Genomic DNA, 7,489 nt, shown 5'->3' on the forward strand with positions numbered 1-7,489 from the left:
CCTGAATCATAAAAGGGGGCAAAAAAAAAAAAAAAAAAAAAAAAAAAAAAAAAAAAAGAAACAACAACAACAACAAAAATAAACAACAACAACAAAAAAAACAAAAACAAAATAAACAAAAAAATAGGTCTATGTTAGAATAACAACTGTGTAAGGCAGAGAACCTGGTATATGCTCAGTCCTTGAGACTGGGTACCTCAGTAGTTGAAATATCCTACAGTGGCCGTCCCACACTGAAGGGGCTGACCACCTGGTAGTTGCTTGGTTCACCAGGCTGAGCAACTCCATAGTCCCAGTGTAGTACTGAAACCTTGGAAGAGTCCTGATCCCTAGATCCCTGGTCCTTAGTCCATGAAGAAAGCCTAGATTCTAGTGCTGGTTCTGATATCAATGAAGTCAGCAGTAGCTATGGTAAAATAAAAATAAAATAAAATAAAATAAAAAAAACAGACTGGGCAGAGCAAATGGTCACGCCCCTGCCACGCCCCCTCCTCACCTTACCAGGTGCTGCCCACACTTGCGCTGGAGCTTCCAGCATCGATCAAGGCAATCAGAACCCTTCTGGTGAGGCTCTCCACTCAACTGATTCTAAGTTGTGGCAAGCTGGCATTGAAACGAAGCATCACTAACCCCCGCTGGAGTGTGCTGTTTCCCTGTGTGTACATTACATCACACTGAAACATTTCTCTCCTCAAACATTTCCTTCTGGTAAAACCTTCTGAGACTCTTCTGGCTTTGGAATATATGCTGTCCTTATCTAGACACCATCTGTGTAACAGCCCACCAGAAGGTGGCTGCTAACCTTGCTTTCAGGCCATGAGTGAACGCCTTCATCCGTCCCCAGCTTTACATTGAAATGTTTACGGTAGTAGGACAAGACAGTCACTGCAACATAAATCTAAATCATAGGAAATTGTTCATTTCGATCTATAAACGTCAATTCCATGTGCGTAAACTAATACGTGAACTAAAAAAAATTAGAAGAAAAACATTTTAAATGCTGTTGAAAAAAAAAAAAAGAAAACACTGGAGACAATTTTTTTTTTCCAAAATTATCTTTGGCCATATATGGAAAAGTCCAAAGACCACTCTCCTGCAAGAGACTTCTCAAATCCACACACAGGAGACATACGAAAGAAAGTTGGTAGAAGTCGGGAGGACCTCTTGCCTATAAGATTTGCACCGGTGTGCCCCACGCCTGTAAGACAGGCACAAGTGTGTCCCATGGCTATAAGACAGGCACAGCCATGCCCCATGGCTATAAGACAGGCACAGCCATGCCCCCATATCTATAAGAGAGGCTTAGGTGTGCCCCAGGCCTGAAACTCAAGCACACAGAAGTCTGGTGGGAGGACCAAGAGTCTGAAAACATCTGAGCTGCATAGCAAGGCGTTGTCTCAGAAGAGAGAGAACGTTTATGGGCTTGAGGATGTAACTTAATGGTGGGCTCCTTGCTTAGTACACATGAGGCCCTGGGTCTAGTACCTAGCACTGAAGAGAAAATTGGCTTATTTAAAAGGAAAATTGGACCCTAAGAGTAAATGCCTGGGGGGTGGGGAGGGTATAGGGGACTTTGGGGATAGCATTTAAAATGTAAATGAAGTAAATACCTAATAAAAATTGGAAAAAAAAAAAAGAGTAAATGCCCTTAATTCCAGGACTCGGGAGGCAGAGGCAGGCAGGTCTCTGTGAGTCTACACAGCAGCAGAGGCAGGCAGTCTCTGTGAGTCTACACAGCAGCAGAGGCAGGCAGGTCCCTGTGAGTCTACATAGCAGCAGAGGCAGGCAGGTCTCTGTGAGTCTACATAGCAGCAGAGGCAGGCAGGTCTCTGTGAGTCTACATAGCAGCAGAGGCAGGCAGGTCTCTGTGAGTCTACACAGCAGCAGAGGCAGGCAGGTCTCTGTGAGTCTACACAGCAGCAGAGGCAGGCAGTCTCTGTGAGTCTACACAGCAGCAGAGGCAGGCAGTCTCTGTGAGTCTACACAGCAGGTTCTAGGAGAGCCAGGGCTGCAGAGAGCCTGTCTCAATCAGGAGAAGAAAGAAAACTGGCAACAGTGTTTTGCAAGGGCAAATAATTTTGAAATATGCAATGACTGGGGACAGAATAAATGGAGCGTTTTGAGTTTGCGTATAGCAGTTACAAATAAAGAAACCGGAGGCATACATGTATTCAGACATAGCTTATAAATTCTTGGTGAGAGATTTCAGTATGGTACCACTTTAAAGCTCAAGTTTGCAATAAATTACTATAATTTTGCTTTGGAAGATAAACAAAAATAAAATATAAAGAATACAAAGAAAAACCACTAAACTCAACCTTGTTTTAACCTGGTGGGGCTGTGTGGGCAGAGAGGGATGTTTCGATAGAGTCTAAAATGTTTTATTGCTTTTAATTGCTTTTTAATTGGTTAGTATCAGATGATCCTTTACCACTTTTAACTTTATTTCAAATATTAATAGTGTGCGTAAAATTTTTAAAGAGGATTGTACCTACTTTATACTAAAAAAAGTATAAGTGTATAAATGAGGCTTGAGGTAAAAGGAAAAATATTTCAGGTAAAGTAATAAATAATGGGGCAGGAGAGATAGCCCAGCAGTTAAGAGCACTGTCTGCTCTTCCAGAGGGCTCAGGTTCGGTTCCAGCGTCTGCATGGGGATTCACATATCATCTGTGGCTCCAGTTCCAGATCTGATCCCCTCTTCTGGTTTCCTTGAGCATTATACCCATATGCTACACAGATATGCATGCAGACACAACATCCACATACATAAATTAATTTTTAAAAATCTTTAAAAATATAACCAATGTCCGTCCCACTTACTGTGAGTGTGTGTGTGTGTGTGTGTGTGTGTGTGTGTGTGAGAGAGAGAGAGAGAGAGAGAGAGAGAGAGAGAGAGAGGCAGTGGAGTGGGGGGGATGGGGGGGATGGCACAGAGGCACAAGCCAGCAATCCCAGCACTGGGAACCTGGGGCAAAAGTTTGGGGCCAGCCTGACTACATAACAGAATTAAATAGGCTGGACAGGATGCGGCACCTGTAATCTTAGCATTTGAGAGGCAGAGTCAGAGGCAAGATCATCAGGAGTTCAAGGTTATCCTCAGTTTCACAGCAAGTTTGAGGTAAACCTATTTTAACAAACTAGCAAGCAAGCAAACTAGAGAGAGCAAAACATGTTTCTTTTTATCACCATGTATATGATAACATCTTAGTCAAAATGAGGGCTTTTATTTCTCTTCCAAATCAAAGTTGAGTACAAAGTTTTGTATCACTAAATAGTAATGACAGACTTGATGCGTAATTCTGAAGCCACATTCCTTTGGGCTGAGTGAGGTTTCAAAGTCTCCTCTCTGCTCTGTCATCAAGTTCCCTTCTTGCGGAGTGGAATGTGATTCTCTAACAATGCAGTAAGTGGGACGTTATTCTCTTTGTATGTGAAATTTTTTTTATTTATTTTATGCCTTCAATCTCATTAATCCTTTTTTTTTAATGGTTTTAGAACTTTAGTGTAGAAAGGCAGGGGGAAAAGAGAGAAGGTAGAGAGAGAGAGAGAGGCCGGTCATGGCCACATAGAGAGAGGAGGAAGGGAGAGAGAAAAGGAGGGCTAAAATTGAGAGTAAGAAAGGTGAAAGCTTAAAGAGCAAAAAAAAATTTATTTATTTATTTTGTGTGCATTGGTGTTTTGCCTGCGTGTATGTCTGAGTGTGAGGGTGTCAAATCTTGGAGTTACAGCCAGTTGTGAGCCACCATGTGGTTGCTGGGATTTGAACTCAGGACCTCTGGAAGAGCAGTCAGTGCTCTTACCCACTGAGCCATCGCTCCAGCCCCCCTCATTAATCCTTTTCAAGAGTAAAATGGTTACTTGCCCCTTAAAAAGATACTTTTTCTTCTTTTCCAAATGTACAGAATAACAGACAGAAATTATTAATCCCACTAGGCAAGAATAAGACCATTACCACAATTTTTGAGCCAAATTTGAAGCAAGCTTTATTAAGTACTGACCAGGACAATGAACACTGGCTTGGTCCATACCAGGAATCCCAGAGAATGGCTGGAAATAATATTAATCAAAGGCAAAACCCACAAGGCTATGCACTTCACACCTTCATCCAATTGGGGCAAGCACATACCCTGATGTACCTCCTGCCTATGTGCATCCCCCTATGTGTGATCAAGCACATCCCGTGCAGTTGGGGCAATCAACCTTGTTTACAGAAGTGAAAGCAAGTGGCTTGTTATCTCCCATGAACAGCAGCCCCCAGCATTCCAGGAAGTTACCTTTCCTTGGATAAGTGGGGCTTACAGGTTAGAGGCATTTCTGTTTTATAGATCTCTTAAGCACAGTAATTAAAACTTAAAACATTACTTTATCCCTCACAAAATGAAAATGTCTAGCTGAATGGAGGATGCCTTTCCATCTGTGAGCCTTGCACATTTGACAGAGCATTGCACGTCACGGATGAAGATGCCGAAGAAGTACATTCCTCTCTTCAGAGAGCTACACTGGCATGCAGCTCTGTCCAACCCCTAATGAATGTCTGAAAGAAATTAAATGAATAGAATAGAGCTCTCGGTCCAAATGGGTACAGATCTTAAAAACTTAAAGCCAAAGGAAGAGGCCAACTGCAGAGAGATCTATATATTTTTATTTCATTTGCAAAAGTTTGAACCATATGCTAAAACAGTTATATATAGTTATCATAAGGTTAATTGGCTCACACATACACAATAAATATTTTAAACCATAAGAAGGAATAATAAACCCCAAACTCAAGAGAATAATTATATATGGGGAGGCAGGGATGCTGAAATTAATATATATATATTTATATGTGAGGTTTTTATTTCTAATATTTTGTTACTCATGCTACAGGTGGGTAGATATTCTTTATATTTTTCTTTTTTTCTTTTCCGAGACAGGGTTTCTCTGTATAGCCCTGTCTGTCCTGGAACTCACTCTGTAGACCAGGCTGGCCTCGAACTCAGAAACCTGCCCTTTATATTTTTCATAATGATATTTTTTACTTATGTGAAATAAATGAGAAGGATAGGTCAAAACTAGCATTGCTGGAACAGCATGTTTTACTTAAAATAGAAAGGACCCCACAATAGTCAGGTCTCTGCTTAGGTAAATAAAAACCGTAAGGATAAAGGAGCAGATATCAAAACCTAGCTGACATTTACAAGATGCCAGTAAACACGCTAGTTTTACTTCATTTTAACCAAAAATGACAGCAGTCTGAACATGACTATACAAGGAAAAAATAAACAAGGAGAAATTGCAACAGAAAGAGAATTATGCAAGCAGGAGTCAGGATTTCCTAGCAGACTGAAATGACTTTCCTTACCATGATTACAAAAGGATGATATTGAACTCATTTGGAAATTGACAGATACAGTATACACCATTTCCCTGGGGATGGTGAAGATGGCTCTGGAGGGATGGGTGGAGGAGGGAAGGGAAGCGGCATGGGAGAGTTTAGGATTACACATCTATCTAAGAATTCTGTGATTGTTCTCTGTCCACCCAGCTACTGCTGAGGTAAATAGGGCAGTGTGGCCTGCATTACCTCACTTGCTGTTCCCCTCAGCATCCTTCCATGCAATGTCCCAGGAATGGAAGATGGTGGTCTCATCTGGCTGGTCAGCCATACCACGCTGACCATGCTTGATCTTGTCTGATCTTGGAAGCTAAGCAGGGTTGAACCTGGTTAGTACTTGGGAGACAATTGAGATGACCCCAGGAAGGAAGCAGGTTATTATAACTACCCACCTCCTCCCAGTCTTCTCCAGAGGCAAGCACTCGCAACAAGGATTCCCAGCATTTATTTACCTACACGTTTCAAAGCAAAATAAACTACGATTTTGCAACTTCTCCATGTCTTGTCAGCATTCTGGTTTATTCGATGCCCACATCATGAGAACAACAACCTGTTGACCCAAGCACTGTAATGCTGAGTGCTTTGACAGCCTTTCATTTTCTTTAGGGACAGTGCCTGTATTTCTCACTGAGCTTTCTAAAGTGCTTACTGCTCATTTCTACTCTCCCAGAATCTCAGACAGCCTCTCACTATGGTTCCCATGTGGCCTAACATAAGATAATCTACCACTGTCTTTTTGGAACCAAAAGTAAATAAGTCCTTGAACCACCTGTCCTGCTCCTGTCTGAACCACTTGTCCTCTAGACCTACTTGCACAACTGGTATCCGGGACTTCTCTTGGTCCACACCCAGAAATTCCCTTTGCCTCCCTTCTGTGGGATCTCCTGTTTCCTGATCCTATGCCATAATCCTTCTTTGGTTTATTTGCTCATCTAATTGTGATGTAACAAGCCGTGGCTTCCCAGGCGAGATGGTGAGGTGTGAATGCCCTGACTCAGTTTGGGTAGCTATAGGATGCAAGATGGAGACTCAGTGCCCAAGACATTCAACTTACAGGGACTCTTGAGACACAGTTTCAGAGACTTCAATTCATGGTCAGTTGGCTCTGTGGCTTTTGGAAGTGTGACAAGATAGATCATTATGACAGGGAGCATCTGGCTGCTCAGCACAGAGTCGCCAAGAAGAAAAAGCAGAGAAAGGAAGAGCTAGGGTCTCAATGGGCCCTTCAAGAGCATGCTTCCCCCACCCCCTCCCACAAACAGCCTCTCTTCCTCCTGTTAGACCCCAGCTCCTACTGGTTCCATCAGTTCTCAGTGGTGATGTCAGAGGAGAACTACTCCTCCACACACAAGCCTTTGAGTGACATTTGAGATCCAAACAACCTGCCCACTTGCATTTTTCAGAGAGCTCATTCTTCTGTTTTGTTCAAGCATCGTTCTGACTGCTGCGAAGTCCTGATTTTCCTCCCAGGAAGCTTTGAGGACATTTAAAAAACAAACAAACAAAAACATTGGTTTGGAGTAATTGTGCCTTAATGCTGAACTTCGGATTTTGTTCAATTCTTGCTGAGCTCTGTAGGCCCATTCAATGTACAGTTCTTTTAGTCCTGAGAAATTATCTTGAATAACTGTGTGTTTTCACTCCAATTTTAGCTCTGTTGTAATCTTATCGGATCACTATCTTATTATTTACAATTCGCAGCTGACTAAATGTCACTATGCAATGTATGCCTGTATTTTAAAATGTTATCTACAGAATCTTTGCTTCCATCCCCCCTTTTTTGGAGACAGGGTGTCACTATGTAGACCAAGTTGGCCTTGAACTCACAGACATCCTTCTTCCTCTTCCTCTTCCTCTTCCTCTTTCTCTTCCTCTGACTCCTGAGTGTTTGGCATTAAAGACATGTGCCACCATACTTGACCATATTTTGTCATATTTTTTTCAGTTAGATGCAAAGCTAGAGATTGATCCCAGAGCTTAATACATGTAGGTAAGCGCCATACCACTGACCTATATCCTAACCCCCTTTTGTCTCCCCCCCCCAGACAGGGTTTTTCTGTGTAGCCCTGGCTGTCCTGGAACTCACTCTGTAGATCAGGCTGACCTTGA

The sequence above is a fragment of the Mus pahari genome, chromosome 14 (genome assembly GCF_900095145.1).
Source record: "Mus pahari chromosome 14, PAHARI_EIJ_v1.1, whole genome shotgun sequence".
In the NCBI taxonomy this organism is placed as follows: domain Eukaryota; kingdom Metazoa; phylum Chordata; class Mammalia; order Rodentia; family Muridae; genus Mus; species Mus pahari.